Genomic DNA, 16,161 nt, shown 5'->3' on the forward strand with positions numbered 1-16,161 from the left:
CATCTTTACTCTCTAGTGACGTGGAACTCATGGTAGTGACCCTGCTCGCTGGCAAGAGGACCTGCAGAGCTGTGTGACTGACCACCCTGATTGACTTCATTATTCCAGTACCAGCACCAGAAGTCCCTTTATCATTACCATGAGATTTTAGCATTGATGTGCCATGGAAAAGTCAAAGAATTATAGTTCAGAAAGCTCCACTTATCTCACAGTGGTACATTATTTAACACAGAAACACTTCTTTCCATTACAAATTTCCATAGCCCTCGAGGGCTCTTGGTGTCTATGACACTCACTATGACATCTGCTCCAGAGAGTATTGCTCTATTTTCCCTTGTGTCAAAAATTGGGTAACTTCTGCATGTGAGCTGAGAGATTTGAACTCATCTGTGACAAAATGAGTGTGGCTTATCAAGGGATGCCCAACCTCCATCCCAGTTTAATAGATAACAACTTGCAAGGTGACAGAAAGCTGTAATATGGACTGGTTCTGCATAATCGTGGGGAAGAAATTCCCCAAGGCAGCTTGGCCTGCAGATCCCTGCTGTCTAGATAGTGCTTCCACTTCCATCTGAAGTCACTCTTAATATATGCAAAGTTTCACTTTCAATTAGGAATGATCAAGGGACCAACAAGAAAGCAGTGGCTAACACAGCTTCCTTTACTAATCCTAGTAGGGAAGGCTAAAATGGGGCTTTCTGCTGCCAAAACATCAGGACTCAGATACACATATAGGTCTTGAGTAGAGAAAGGAGAGAGACTAGCAACTTATGTTTTAGGAGAAATGGAGCAGAGAGTCTGACCATGGAGATTCGGGTCGGGCGTGGGCAAATGTGCTAGGCAAAGAGGGAGGTCATTTCTCCCCACTTTATTTTCTCTGCTATTTATCTGGTACCAACCTCCTTTATGTTTGTTCATTCATTTATCCCGCAAATATTTATTTTTAGATTAAAAAATATATTATGTTAACTCCTAGATGTCAGGACTATTAAACCTGCCACTGAGTAATTTGTAATAAATTTTTTGCCATTGACAAAGCAATTTTAAATTTGCTACCATCCGCATTATCTTTTCTTGTATTAATCATACATCAGTGCTTCCTAACTTTTCATGTGTGCATGAATCACCTGAAGATTTTATTCATATATAGATTCAGTTATGTCAAAATCAAAGTTTTAACTTGAAAATTATCTTACTATTTTCTTCTGTGAATTATTTTATTTTGTGACAAAGATAAAAAATTTTTAAATACAGTTATATGCCAGTGACATGACTTTGTTCAGCATTGTGATGCAGATATTTCCTTCAAGACTGTAAACAATGTATCTACTGAGTTAGTCTGAGAACACAATTGCTTGTAAAATGTGACTTTTAAATGATTCTTAATGAAGAAAACAGTATCAACAGGTCGTCTCAAGACAAAATGGCCAAGATTCAAAAATTAACTGTATGATAACTGAATTATTGACAAATGCCAGACTTTGTACTTCCAGAAGTAAACAGTAGCAAACTAGCTATCTGAACGTCTGTTGTTTTCCTACTTCCCAGAATAATGCTTTTTTTCTTTTCTAAATTATTATCTTCTATTTGTAGATTTCCCCCTAAACTTAAATGAATAATGACACCTGAGCTGCAGCCCCTACTGATTTCTCAGTGCATCCATATGAAGTTCATTTTCCAGTGTCTCATCCTTACTGTAAATTTAAGCTTTGGAGTACATGTGGGTGCATTCTCATAGCTGACAAAAGATTCTGAGCTGATTCTCCTCCTGCTGCGTCACTGGGGATGTACATAAAAATCAAAGTTCAGATGAAAATATTAATTTCCCCCCTTATATAGTATGATGAATAAAAGTTGGATTAAATAACACGAAAGTGGCCAATTTGCAAGGAGGGGTGTATGATTGTAAAAATTACTCTAGCAACATCAGGATCCTTTCATCAATTCAAGAAGGGACAACACTGAAACCCATTTTATAGCTATTAACCCACTGGTTCTGATGCTAATTCCTAGATTCTTACAAAAGCAATTTTCTTTTACTTACTTGGTTTTTATCACTCTATATTTTTTACTTATGGTTGACAATGGAGATTAAATTGAAGTTCCGTTACAGCAAATGACTGTTCTGTAAATGGACACTGGTGTGGTATTTTATATATATATACATATCTCTTCAGTTATTCAATTCTAAAGCCCAAATCATAAACATACTGATCATAAAGCAGCAATAAGTTACCTACTGACATAAAAAAGGGAAACGTCACAGAAGAAGAAATAGCTACCCTTTTGAAGCTTTGTTATTTATTCCAATTACTTTTCCAAACAGTAACTTCTCAACGTTTACCCTAAATCTCAATTAGGTATCATATGGGTTCTTCTTCCTCACCCTCTTCCCCCAACCCTACTTAAAATCCTCTAGTGAGTTTTAGATAAGGTCAAAACCCTTAAGAGGAGTCATAGATTCCAGACAGACTTCAGGGCTCTCTGCAGTCAGACCACTCCAGTTTGCACAGCTTGATTTCGTTTGACACCCTCCCTGTCTGTGTGCTGCAGCCTCACACTGGCCTCCCTTCAGACCACTGATTGTGTGTCCTCCCACCATGGCAGGTTCTGTTGTGGAACCCTCATCCCTGAACCCTCAACCCTATTAACCTAGTAGACGCCCTTCATCCTTCAGATCTTGGTCCAATGACATTTCCTCCTGGAAACCCTCCTGGGTCACCTGTCTCTTCACAGCAATCACTATCGTGGTTTACTTGTGTGATGATTTAACTTACATTTCATCTCCCAGTAGGCCTAAGCTCCATCAAGACAGGGACACTGTCTGGTTTGGCTTGTCATGTTACCCTCATTCGACCCAGATTAGGGACTCAGTAAATATTTTATGGAAGAGTAAAGGAATAAACAAGCTGGATGGTATGGACCTTGCTTTCTGGCTCTGTTGTAACTTGATCCTCGGTTATTCTGATAATCATAATGATATTTTATTGCCATATTTTTTACATGAAAGTATGAAAAGTGTAGGCAATCACATGAAGAGTTATTATTTTATGACAGTCTTATCTGATGGTATGATTTTTGACATGTCTTAAATAGAAACTTAAATACTTTCAAATATTTTCTTCTTTTCAACAATCTGTTTCTATGACATTTTACTTTTAACCAGTTAACTGAGCCATGAAGAATATCTTCATTAATATGTGTATACATATATATACCCACACACACAAGTAGTCAGTGAAATGAATGTTTGAATGTAATATACCTCAAATAAAATTTACCTTTTATTCTTAGCCCCCTAGCCCTTGCCTGAAAGAGGCAGATACTTGTGAAATTGTGCATGTTGTACAAGTGTGTGGCAAAGAGAGAGGGAAACAGTAACACCCTATTTATTATTTGTCAGGTGCAGTTCAAATTGTCTGTAATATTGTCTATTTAATCCTCATAACAAATTTATGATGTAGGTATAAGCACAGAAAAGAAAAATGATAGGAAATTAAGGAACTCACCCAAAGTCCCACTGCTTATCACCAAGGAGCGAAGATCCTGTGCTGCCGTTTTACCACCAGAAGGCAGTCTCTTGACAGTGAGAAAGAAATCACCTTCCCCCAAACACACCTTTCTGCCTACATTAATAAGACTTTACTATACTTTCAGGAGACTGTTGCCCAGGCAGACAACTTGACTGTTCATTTTTAGAGCCTCTCCCAAACCCCATGATCTCTTATTCAGTAAAGAGCATTCACTGGTGTTTTATGCCCAAAGACTACTTGAACCCCTTGCCTCCAAATTCTCACCTTTCTCTTGCCACCAATCTTAAACTACTGTATCATAATACATACTCAATCTTAATCAAGTTTCCACATTTGGGTGACACACCTGCGACCACACTTTAAATTCTGAAAAAAAAAAATGTGCCTTTGCCTTACTCCCTCCAAGACACTGCCCTAGTTCTGTTGCTGTCATAGTCTGTCTTACTATGGTAAGCAGTGAAGTCATCAAGAGGTTCTTCTGGTGATATTTGAGAAGCTGGCAATCAATAGCCACTGTCACAGGCCAGATAACAGATGTTGAAATGATTTGCAAGTATCACCTGAATATATTCCAATGAACCATGAGCACTGTGAGATTCATTGAGAAGAGTGCAGACATCCTTTCTACTTGACAGATAATTTTGTAGAACATCATTTTATTTAGTCATTTTAATTCATAATTCCATATCACTGGAATAATTTATTTTATCCTAATAATTCCTGAATTCAGAACAATCCCAAGGATTAAATACTTTATAAGCAAACAGCCAACTTTATTTTCACATAGAAATGTTGAACTTGTAGCACAAAACTTAAGACTTCATATATATTCTTTTAGAAAATGAATTGCTAATTGCCCTTGAACACTTTGTGTTATCCTTCTATTACTCCAGGTTAGAGAATAATTATATGGTTCATGATTTAATCACTACTTAGAGGCCAGAGATGGAATATGTTAATAGGCAAGTCATAGGTCAGGTCGACATTCTCCTTTCTATAAACTTCAGATCCCTGTTGATAGTAGAGCTGCTTCCAATCAAAATATCATTGTCCTCAGTTTTCGTATATGCTTGTTCTTTTTATATGTAGGTACAGTTAAATATATGCATTCAGTACTTATTTTTAGATATTTCAACATGTGCATCCGCTCAGAAAATAAGCATTATGCAAATGTCTTGCTAATGCCGCTTCATTTTTGTAATGTGAGCAAACTTCTTTGCTTATGGCTGAATGCTCTTTTAAAACTCAGTTCTAATCGAACCAATGAAAGGCGAGTGAAGTCCTGTAAATTGGTACAAAATGACAGAACAATTTACAAAATGTTAATATAGAGGGACAAGTAAGACAGGAAAAGAATTTCTAATTGTAAAATCCAGTTTACACTTCGGTACAAGCACTTTTTACCTGTGTGACTCCGTGATCCCTGGAAGATGATCCTTCCAGAATGAAGTATGTGTTCCCTAGTTCCTAGGAAGAGGCTACCACACAGCTGTTCTCTGCTGTCACCCTCATTAGAAATCAAGCTGACCTCTGAAGGCTTATGCCAGATCCACAACCTTCCATGCTGTCCCCTGAGGCCTTCATTAGGCCTGCATGTCCACTCCACTTCTCCCTCTGCCTGTCTTGCCTCTTTTTCTCCTCTCTTCCTCAGATAATGATCCCATGTACACTTTCTAATAAACGCCACGCACATAAATCTCCATGTCAGAATCCTGAGGAATTCAACCTGGATAACCTTAATTTTCCTACCTGTGACATGACGCTAATACCACTATCACCTATTTTACAGGGGTTTGTTTTTCAAACGAGAAAGTGAAAATATTTTGAATGGGCAAGTATTATTCAAAATTAAATTAAGGCCATTTTGATCATTAGTTTTATCCAGGTGTTTCCCTAAACCAACAGATCTAATCAAGCCCTTAGTCAACTTAATAGAAATTGGATAGTTATGTTAATGAAAAAATATGCAGCTACTAACATCCATGAATGACACTTCACATCAACATTTATGTGCCTATGTGAACGCTCAAATATCCTTAGGGTGTGTATAGTATAGTATTTCCCCTACTAATGAGTTAGTTCTCAAAACACAGTGAGTATTTATTTTGCATCATTTTGCAGCACATAGTACATATCTTGCTATAGGCTATTTGACACAGTTTCAGCACCCCCGAATTAAAATCACAGTTTTAAGGCAGAGCTAGTGTGTGATCTTTAGGGAACTTTTATCCCCTTTGCTTTTTTAATGAACTCTCTGGAACATAGCCCAAAACTCCTTAGCTGGAGTTGGTTGTCTGCCCCTTAGGGCAATTCGCTCCTTTGAGCCATGTTAACAGGAGCCCTATTCCTGACTTCTGCTGGACTCTGAAGAATGCATATCAAGGAGAGAACATATTTTTGCATGTGTCTGCTCTTGGCAAAATATTCAACTTTAAAAATATATATTACAGATCTCCAAGTGAATCATTCACAGGGTTATTCTAAGAATTTATTATTTTGTAAGCAAGTATGTTCAAGTTATAAGCTTGTTCAAATTAGGTTTTTAAAAAAATATGTTGTTCAATCAATCTCTGTTTGTTGCTATGGTAATTACAGAATTAAAATCCTTTTGCATCTGCTTAATAATGAAGAAACAGAAATGAAGAATTGGAAAAGAATTACTCCTGAGTCTTTAATTAACACAAAATTAATCTTTAAAATTACAGATACTTAATTTTTTTGGGAGAGGAAGGTAATTGGACTTATTTATTTACCTATTTCATTTATTTTTTTTTTTAACAGAGATACTGGGGATTGAACCCAGGACATTGTGCATGCTAAGTGTGTGCTTTACCACTGAACTATACCCTCCTCCCCCCTTTTTTTCAGGTATTTTAACTGAATTGAAAACCTGTACTTAAAATAGTCTTGTACATAAAATAGGCTGAAAATTCCAGACAGCATTCCTCTTAGTGAACTGTTTTCAGGACCAAAACAACCACATAAAGATAAAACTACAATTTGAACAGGGCAAAAATAGAAAAGTCCTCTCAAAAGTTTTATTTAAACGAATATATAGGTCATATGTATGCACTAATTGTCACGTACCAGAGTGATGTTTCTGAACCACTGTGGGAAGATTCTGTGCTCTGAGATCCCCTCCTCTCAGTGGCAGGCACTTGTTCTAAATCACGTGAGCATCCTTATAATCATGGCACTGAAAGTGGCAACCAACACGGCCATACTAGTCTGATTCGCCTGTACCAGTCTATAGAGAAAACTTTATTTTAAAAAGTCTTAAAAAATAAAGTTCGGTTTATGTTAAAAAATTTTTTTAAGATGTCAAAGTAAAATAATGATGAATTGAGAGCAATATTTATATAAAGCATTTGTTTAAAACATTCAGTAGTTAGGAGTTTATGGATAACCAACCTATGGTTAACTCCTGGCTCTGGAATATGTGATCCTGAGACAGGAAGAGGGCAGGGCATAGCCATTCAAGGAATAATACAACAGTTAACATCAAAATGGTGGAAGATTCAACCCCCAGTAGGTCTTGAGGCTCAAGATGGTGGAAGATTTGACTTCTAATAGACCTTGAGCTTCATAATACACCCACTGTAATATATTAGCATGGTGAATAACATGCCCACAGGCGCCATGGCAGTCCCAAGGCTAGCCACAAAAGGTCAAAGGGTGGGAAATGGCCAACTTCCTGGGAATCCCAGCCCCTTCCCCAGACTAGTTAGACTGGTCCTTCCACTTATTAGCATATGAAGCCACTGAGGCTATTAAAACTGGCAACACAGCACCTGGTGGCCTCTGCCCTCTCTCTCTCCCTCTTCGGAGACAGCCCGTGTTCTCTCTATGGACTGTGTACCTACTTTTACTCTAATTTGAGCACCCAAACCCCACACCTCATGGCCTTTCTCTTGCCTTTCAATGTGTCTCTCTGAATAAATCTACCTTCACTCAACTGTGGCTCGCTCTTGAATTCTTGTCTGCATGAAGCCAAGGACCCACACTTTACGGGGCACATCCTAGGGGCTCATCCAAAATCTGGGACACGGCCCTCCTCACGCCGCACATCCATTTTTCCTGCATCAGTCCTACGTGAAGAAATATGACAATAATAATATCATTATTTTTAGTATAACAACATAAAGAATATTACACTATAAATGACATTTAATACAGATGCACATAGTCTAAAATATAATGAAGATACTGTTATTTTGATATAAGATTTAAAAACTTACAAAGAATTCAAAATACTTCATTTTGGTTTCAGTGTCCCTAGAATTGAGTGGATAGGTGAATGGAGTCCTCGAGAAGAATAGAGTTGGGCAACATCTTTTATGTCTTATGAAATCTCTCAGTAAGCTAGGAATATTTAAATGGCTTAAAGATGAGGGTCAGCCACATGCAGAGAATGATCTGACCAGACGTATCTCAGCCTCTGACTCAGCGAGACTGAAGAGACTGCCAAACTGCTTGGGTGCTTCCCAGACATGGTTAGTCAGGGATCATCACACAGAAGTTCTGCTTCTGCACCAGAAGATGACAAGCTGCTTCTCATCTGACTTGCAGAGTGAAAAAGAACAATTTAGCTTCATAAAGTAACAGTTTGCAGAACTGACATCAGGAGGAGCTTGTGAGAGAATTTTAGATTTGAAGCAAATGCCTTAGATGATGAATGACGGAGAATGTAAGAACTTACAGAATTAGATACATTTCGTAAAATATTACAGAAACTCCATTTTACTCTCATTAATCAAATCAATTCAGACACAGATTTTATGTAAGAATTCAATAAATGTCCTTCCTTTCTCTAAACGTAATCTTTCGAAGTCAGAATCAAATACATGGAGAAGTCAACTATATAGCAGTGTAGGAAGGACAAAGGATTACATACAGTAAGATTGACTTCTTCCTCTGTCCTGTCTCTACATCATGTGACATTGGTAAAGTCACATAACTAAACATTTGCTTCTTGCTCATCTGAAAAACGGAGATAATATCACAGAATATAAGGGGAATTTTAACCCATAAATATGAAGCATCAGGTAATGTTAGTTAACTTTGCCTTTCAGTTAACGGTGCACATGTAACCACATGGGGATTGTGGTCTTTCTTCTGTACTAAAAAAGTCCTTCACCCTCTGGAGCAAAAGATTCCTCATGCCCCCTCTGTGACACAGAAATGTTAAGGGTTCTATTTCACTGACTCACTTAAAGATTAACTTGAGTTGGATTACATGCCCTATGGCTATTTTTCAAATTTCCAAGGAGTTGTTACCTACTTACTTTATATGCATCTTCAAGAATCAAAGGTTAAGTGTGAACAAATAGAATAAAGTAATAATGTTATAAATTAAAGAATATAATAAACAGGTTGTTCAAGTTTATTTCTCTTGTCAAATAAGTAAGAGTGCACATAAAGAGAGGAATTTTCTTAACTTGATGAGAGGTATGTACAAGAAAGCCATAACAAACACTGTACTTCAAGGTAAACTGTTGAATCTGTTCCCTTTAAAATCATTAACAATTTAGAGATACCAGTTATTTTCATGTCTACAAAGCATCATACTGGAAGTTCAAAAAGATACAGCAATACAAAAGAAACAAAAGATGTAAGGACTGAAAAGACGAAGCAAATTGTTATTATTTACAAATAATCTGAATAAAGCATTAATATTTACAAATCAGTCTATTTTTTACATAATCAACTATCAGTTCAAATATATTTATAAATCAAGATGCCATTTAAATCATATGTAAAGTATGTGGAATTATGTCTAACAAATAGTTAATATCTCCTTTATAAAGGAAAATATAAAACTTCATTCAGTTATTAAAATTACCTGATATTTTTAGGTTAGGGACGAGGGATTAAGAGGTACAAGCTACTAACGGTGGAAGAATATAGCTCAGTGGTTGAGCACATGCTTAGCATGCACGAGGTCCTGGGTCCAACCCCACTACCTCTATTAAATACATAAATAAATAAGCCTAGTTACCCGCCCCCAAAAAAGAACTCTGAACAGAGCTTGTTAAAAAAAAGAAAAAAAAAAAAAAGGTACAGACTACTATGTATAAAATAAATAAGATACGAGGATAGGCAGTACAACAGAGGGAATAGAGCCAATATTTTATGATGACTATAGGAGGAATATAACCTTCAAAAATTGTGAATCACTATGTTGTACACCTGAAAATTATATCAAACATTAACTATACCTCAGTTAAAAAATAGATAGATAGGTAAATAATAAAAATACCTAACTAAATCAAAGGCTATACCATGTTCTTTTGCATGTTTTGCTAAATATTATAAAGATGTCAGTTTTACCCAAATTGATCAATATAACCAATGTAATTCAAATCAAAATCTCAAGTAAGTTTTTTGCGGGGATGCACTCGACACATTTATATAAAATGTATGTAGAAGAAAAAAAGGCCCAAATATAGTCCGAAGACTCTTTGAAGAAGAAAATGGGATAACTTGCCCTGTCAGATAATAACACTTACACTAACAGCATAGTAATTATGACAATGTGTTATTCAACATGGGGACTTATGAAAGCTTAGAAATAGGCTGTCCTATGTATACAATTTATGACGGAAGGAACAATATAGTGGGGAGCAGATGGGCTATTTAATATACAGTCTGTCAAAATTACATTTACATGTGGAAAAAAAGAAAAATGAATACTTAATTCCCACTGTGCACAAATACACAAAAATTAAGGTAAAATAAAGACAATTGTCTGAGGTAAAACTTCTAAAACATTTAGTTGGCAATATAGAAAAACATCTTTAAGACCTCTGGGATGGAAAATGAATTCTTTTTTTTTTATTGAAATCTAGTCAGTTTAAAATGTGTCAATTTCTGGTGTACAGCACAGTGCAGAAAATGAATTCTTAAACAGAGATTTGACAGTACAAATCATAAAAAAGATTAATTTGACTACATTAAAATTAAGAAGGTCTATGTATCATTAGACATGAAAAAAGGAATATAAAGACAAGCCACATAATTTTCGAGAAGATATATGCATGACATATACCAATTAAGAATTAATATTCATAAATGTAATCCATAACTATATATCAGAGATTAAATCTCATTAAAAAAATGAATTAGTGGGGAATGCTCAGTGGTAGAGTGCCTGCTTAGCATGCACAGGGTCCTGGGTTTAATCCCCAGTACCGCCATTAAAAATAAATAAATAAGTAAACCTAATTACCTAGAAAGAAAAAAAATTTTAATATTAAAATTATATTAAAAAATAAAGACAGACATAGAAATCTTACAAGAGGAAACAAGAAACATCAAGTTACTGGTAGGAGTATAAACTAGTACAACCAATTGCAAAATAGTTTGGCATAACTTAACAAAGTTTGGTATTTGCTTACATTATGTTCCAGAAATTCTACTCCCAAATACGTACTCAGAAAATTCTTGCACATGTATGTCCAGAAGATGTTTATTATAATGTATATAACATCATCTTTTTATTAGCAAAGACTTAACAGCCCAAATGTCTGTCAATAGTATAATAGGTAAATAAGGTTATTATATCATTGCAGCAAAGCTCTACACAGCCCAATTACATATACCTCAAATTATTAATATTTAAAAATAATAATATATGAAACAACAAAATCACAGAACAAAAATGAAATATTTGTCTTTATGTAACACAAAATAGGGAAAACTAAACCATAAATTTTTCAGGGATATATATATACATAATAAAATAAAAGTAAATTAGAGAATGGTTAGTTAAGTACCCAAGAGAATATTAACTTTTAAGGGAAGAAGGAAGAGAATTTGATCAAAGAGTGACATACTGGGGCCTTCAAAATTACTGGTAAATTTTAGTTTTAAACTAATTGTTAGGTCAAATAGTATTTTTATAATATTTTAAAAATTTTACTTGCACTACCATTTTATCTAAGGTATGTTTCATCAAAAACAGCAAAATTTAAGCTTCACTTGTCATCTTAAGTAATAAGATTTGGTCTAATTGCCTCCCAGAGAAATATTATTTTAAGTCTACAGTTGGTTTATTTTTGATCACTAAATCAAGAATTTTTGGAAGAAGTGTTCTTTTGCAGATATAAGTTACTCTGAGGAATTTAGTCATGAGCTTCTGCTCTCAGAGTTCTGAGTTATGAGGAATTTAAGTCTTTCCACAGTGACCGCCTGTATTCCTCTCCTTCATTTTACAGCATGGTAACTGCAGGGAAGAACTATATTAACCCCAGGACTCACATGGATATTGTGGTATATTTCTTTTTCCTTTTGTTTCATCCCCTCTTCATCTTTCTCCTCTTTCTTCTCCAGACACTGTTTTTGAAAACAAATTAACTCTGCTGTATTTAGAAATCACCACTGTTTCTGAAGAATTATTTTATGGTTATGACCAGAGAATATTTTGGGTTTTACTCCTGTTTAGGCTCAAGGTATTTCTTTTCTGAAATCACCAGAAGAAGGGAGAATCTTTAGTTAATCAAATAATTCCCTAGAGATACTTAAGAAAGAATTATAGTCGTCAAAAATTACCTGAAATATGGAGAGCAGATGAGACACAATTTGGTGGATTAGGGTAACGTGAGTATGACTTCAGAGTCTTCACAGAAAACCTCTAATGTTAATACATAATAATATAATTAGACTCTATTGAAATAAATCAATCTGCTAAATATTAAGACATGATCTGTTCAAAATATACAAGACAAAATAAGCAACGAAAACAAAAACAAAACAGCAGAGTTTAGGTTGACCAGGTGTCTCCATCTGGTTCAAGAACAAATAGAAATGGGGTAAGAGGTGAAAATTTTCCATCTAGCATAACCATTCAGCAAAGCCAAGAACTACATGAGAGTAACACTTAGCTTCTCCTCTAGTTACTATAGGTTGACCAGCAAAGTATTTTAAAAATATTTGGCAAAGTGATTCCTTTTTCCCCTTTCTCTGCTCTATACTTCTCTTTTCTCCTCTCTTTGTCTTTGTGGGAGAAAAATAAATAAGGAAATGAGTCATTAGCCTTCATAGTCTTTCATCCCTTTGTACTTCCCCAAGCGTGTCTGTGACTGCTGTACCCAAGTAAAACAAATTTAATTGTTAGTTTTCCCAGCCACTCACATGTTATACATAAATCAGCTAGAAGCAATTTATAAGTTCCTATTATCTATGACTATATGAGATAATGTCTGCCAAATACACAACACAATCCCTGGCATGTTGTGGGTGCTTAGCCACAATTCATCTTTTATTTCTCACTTTTTGTTTTTATTATTCTTATTTTATTCAATCCAATAGCTTGAGGGATATATTCAATCCCAAAGCTTGGGGAGGGATAAATTGAAAGTTTGAGATTTGCAGATAGTAATTACTATACATAAAATAGATAAACAGCAAGGTCCTACTGTATAACACAGGGAACTATATTCAGTACCTTGTAATGGCCTATAATGAAAAAGAATATGAAAAGGAATACATATATGTATGTGTAAATGAATCACTATGCTGTACACTAGAAATTAACACAGCATTGTAAATTGACTATACTTCAATTAAACATATATATATATATATATATATATATATATATATATATATATACATTTGCAAAAAAAAAAAATCCAATAGCTTGAATACATCTCAGGGGTTTGGTCTAGAAATTTATCAACCCCTAAAAAGGCTCTGAAGATAATGTGAGTGGAGTTTCTAATTATTATTCATAATTTCTTGTAAATAGGTCTCCCATAAGGTTCTCTGTTTGATGGAGCAAGATACATAATTTTTTGGGTAAACAAAAACATTTACAAGTAAAATGGGTCACTGCCACACACAAATCATTAAATTTGCTGAAGTGCGTATTGAAACCCAAGACTAGGCTGCCTGACCTACGTCTTTTCACAAGCGCTCTAAAAGCATAACAAGAATAAAGTGGAAAGTATGTCTTTTCCTTTTTAGCTCGTGTTGCTTAGCATTACATTGGTGCTGGATTTACATCTCCCCTGTTATTTCTTTCAAGGGATTGAGGCAAAGTCAGTGCCAGGTGGTTCTGTGCATTTGCATTGACTATGAAAGCTATTTTAACTTGAGATCACTTTTTTTTTTGGCAATTCAGTGTGACAGCAGGAAATTGTCCCTATAGAAAAACTCAGCAATGCTGGGGGAGAAATTCTTGTTTTGGAGGCTTGTGTTCCTTTTTCACAAATATGGCAGTTATTAACATGGATCATATAATGAATGAAAAGCTTGTGACAACCAGTTGAGAAGATCTGCGCTGGTCATTAGCAAGTGGAGGAAGTCTCCCCAAGTCTGTATGAGCAATTTGTAAGCGAGACAGCACCAAATGATATGTCTACCCCCTAGCTTTTTTTTCCAAATGGCTGGAAATCCCTTGGTATAGGCATCAGTTTGGAAGTAGTTGTGGAATTTTACTTAAACTACATATAGTGAAGGGTTGACCCTTTAGGTGTGAGATTTGGCAGCTGAGCTACATGGAAAATACATAAGTAGTCAAAGAAGAAACCCAAACACTAGGAGGGGTGGATGCCAATGTATCCTTCCCATCTGTGGCAGTCACTGTTGAGTGGGTGCTTAGCTTAGAAAACAATGTAACAAGACTCACTGCATACTTGGTATACCAGCACACAGATGTTGCTGTGTAATTCCCAAATGCTACGAGAGATCTTTTTTCCCCTTAAAACCTTGGCAGGGATAAAAGCTGATTGTCACTTTGTATATCAAGCTGCCCCTACCTAAGCTTTGAAATGGACAATAGAACTAGAAATCAGAGAACCTCAAATGAAATTTCAGAATGAACCACCACCTTCTAAATGGTAATCTCACTGCTTTCCAAATATAGATTTTCAATAAATATTTGTTGAATTAAGCTGAATTCCAAAACAAACAGTTCTACAGTTATTATTCAGTCTAAGAACTACTTAGGCTTATTCCCAAGGATAATAAAAGGGAATAGTTTTAAATTTTTCCTATACAGATGAGAATCATATGAGCAATTTAACTTTTAACAAGCTGAAAACCTGGGAGTTTGGAAGTGGTAGCCTATTTTAAGTACAGAATGTGGAAGAAGTCATAGGTATATAAATTCTGCTATATTTGTCATTTTGTTTTTAATCTTAATGTCATGATGGTGGAAAGAACATACAGCAAAAGTACATGATTAAATCAAAGTTAAATGTTTAGAGATTTGTTAGCTAATAGAACATACCCAGTAAGTATCTCTGTACATTTGCTATTGTAAAAAGATTATGGGGAGAGTTTGTCCTATGACTACATGTCCTTCCCTTTTCAGGTGAGGGATCTGAACTTGATCATAAAGAAGAAACCCAAGCATATCAGTATAACACAGTGCCTCTCTCAGTACTTCAGGCAAATATAATACATTTCTGTCCGTTGCAGAGCCTGGAAGCTAAGGCAGGCTTTAGACTGCCACTTGGGAGACAGTACAAGTGGCATTCTATTTTTTTTTCTTTAATGCAGATTTAAAATTAAACATTTGCTGTTTATGAATTGTGTAATTTCTGACAGATTAATTATCTTTCTGAGTGTTACTTTCTTTGTAATATTAAGCTTTTATTAGAAACAAAGGAAACATTTTATAAAGCAGCTCACACAGCACCTAGCACATTGTTGATACTCGACGGATACTAGTTACCTCCCATTCTCTTGTGATTTTTGTTATCTTGTGATCTTCCTCTTCCCATTCGTGGTCATCTCCAATTATTTTGTTACACATGCAAACCTGCCATATCTTTTATCTTATTAAAATGGATGAAGAGCTTCCAGAAATTGCCAAAAAAAATTAATACAAGAAGTGTGTAAAGTAAAAAGAGGGGGTCCAATCAGATGCTGAAGATTTAATTCTAAGACTATAGAGATGAGAAAAGAGATACTATGGAATATTTGAAAGAAACAGGAGCACTGAATATTCTGGCTCAGTATGGAGGTCCTGTTATTGGCATTGAAAGAAAAACGTAGATACTGGTAGCGGTTGTTTTTCCCGGGTACAATCAGGAGTAGTCTCTAATATTTTCTCTCTGACCCAGCTCTCAGCAGGTTCCTCTCAGCCCTTTCTTGGCCTGTAAAGACTTGAATAAAATAGTAACATCGTTTCCAACAACTGAAGGCCACATCTCTACGATAACCCTAGGCTACCCTACCCCACCTCCTTCCCCTTAAAGTGCCTATCTGAGAATACTCAAGGCTGCCAGAAGAATTTACTATTTGTTCCAGCCAGCACCTAAAGATAAGAGCGGCTGTCTCCCAGACTCTGTGCGAGGGGAGGAGCCTAACTGTGATAAGAGCCAGCTAACAAAACAAACCCAGGCAAGTTTCATGTGGACTGACTCTCCCCTTCCCATTTTTGGGTAAATTTTGCTTCTTCGACTCTACTGAGTCCCCATTCACCCTCCTCCCTATTGTCCCATTCTCCTTTTAAAACTCTGAGTCACCTCTGTACAAATTGAAGTTGAGTCCAGATCAAACTAGACTCTTTCCCTATGGCAGTAGTATATTGCTGGTTAAAATCTGCCCTTATCTCTTTAGCTAGTGTCCGGTTTTATCTTTGATACTGTACATAGACCTGATGTGACTAATAGGATCT

The sequence above is a fragment of the Camelus dromedarius genome, chromosome 1, assembly GCF_036321535.1.
Source record: "Camelus dromedarius isolate mCamDro1 chromosome 1, mCamDro1.pat, whole genome shotgun sequence".
Lineage (NCBI taxonomy): Eukaryota > Metazoa > Chordata > Mammalia > Artiodactyla > Camelidae > Camelus > Camelus dromedarius.